Below are 1,661 nucleotides of genomic sequence, written 5' to 3'. Positions count from 1 at the left end.
CGTTAGTGCTGGAAAAACCGTGCTGGAGCAAGATATGCAGGAGGGAGAGGGAGAAGATGCGGGAGAATAAAAGAATGAATGAACAGGGGAGAAGAGATGCGGAAGATAGACGACGAGAAAGAGGAGAGAAACTTAGCAAACCAGGCCTATTTTTCCGGCAGATTTTTTTCCCTTCTCCTTCGTGCCTTTTTCTTTGTCACAGTAATTAGCTTTTGCCGCGCGTCCAATCCAGTGATTATTGATTAAAAGCTCTCTATCTCAGATTAAAAATTCTTCCCTTTTACATTTCTTTGTCAGTCATTGTTTGTCTTTATGTCTTTGCGTGTGTATAATTGTATGTATAACATTCCCATCTAAAAAGAAAAGTGAAAAAAAAATCTATGAATAATATTACAAGGAAATTGTTTACACGGAAGGGAATCTAGCTGTAAAAATTCTGATCATGCCGGATTGCAAAATAATGTGTTTTGCAATACAACGTCTCTACTAATAAAACGCTAGTTATGTACCTGTCGTTAGGAAGTAATGACAGGTCTCGTGTCATGTCATTATACTTAGGTTGTATTCCGTCCGTGCTGATGCATAAACTAAAATCAAACGGGACTTGTTAATTGATGGAGAAGAAAATTTTGGTTCAAATCAGATAGCTGAATTATTGTTATCTTTTAAGGACCTAAGGATTTTAAAATTTCATTTCAATGTTTTAGTTGTTGTTGTTTTTCTCCCTCTGGTACAATGATTTTATCGAACGTAAGAATTGACGTTTTTTCCTCGCTAAAATGAAAAGAAAGAAAAAAAGTTCAAACCAATATTCCTGATGAATTCTTTGATTTACTGGCTACATTTTACAGAAACAGGCGTATGTCAACTTGAAGGAAGTTGTATCATAAACACTATTGACATTGGCAAAATAGTAAAACTAAATCAAATGGTGATGCTAACGATAACTATATAACTAAACACATATTTAGCAACGCCCTTATATCCACTCTATTACAATATTAAATTTAATCAACAAATAATCAGTCTAATTCAGCAGATGTAATTGCAACAGTAATAGCACATGTTAAAACGGCAGTAGTAAATGATGTGGCAATACCAGTATAGTATAGTATGTACTTAAACTGCAACAATATGTATTAAAACCGTAATAGTAGCAGTAAAACCGTTATAGCACCTTAACATATGAGCTCAAACATCAATATTAACAATAAGTGTTTAAACCCTAATAGTAACAACAATAACAAACACGATATATCAAAACCATAATGAAAAGAGCTGCTAAAACCATAATAATACATGAATGCGACGTTAGACCTGATTTACGTGCGCTGTGTAAATCATGGGATACAAAACACTACTTTCACCTGCATTGAACCCAGGAACCTCCTTACTCACCCCTTAAAAGATATCACGAAATGTATGCTAACATTCCATTCCAAGAAACCTAATCAAATCCGCTTTTTCATTCCATAGTGATTAAAAGAGGGAAGTACAGATGGTAATAACGATGAAGGGTGATAAAGAGGTAGGGAAAGGGATAAAAGAAGACAGAGATCAAAGAGGAGACGTATAGGGAAAGGGAACGAGACATCAAGGAAAAACAATTATGATATAGAGAGGGGGACGGAGGCCAAAACAGGAAGATGAATGTGGAGGAA

The sequence above is a fragment of the Penaeus monodon genome, chromosome 31 (assembly GCF_015228065.2).
Source record: "Penaeus monodon isolate SGIC_2016 chromosome 31, NSTDA_Pmon_1, whole genome shotgun sequence".
In the NCBI taxonomy this organism is placed as follows: domain Eukaryota; kingdom Metazoa; phylum Arthropoda; class Malacostraca; order Decapoda; family Penaeidae; genus Penaeus; species Penaeus monodon.
Note: the sequence above shows the minus strand (reverse complement) of the source record.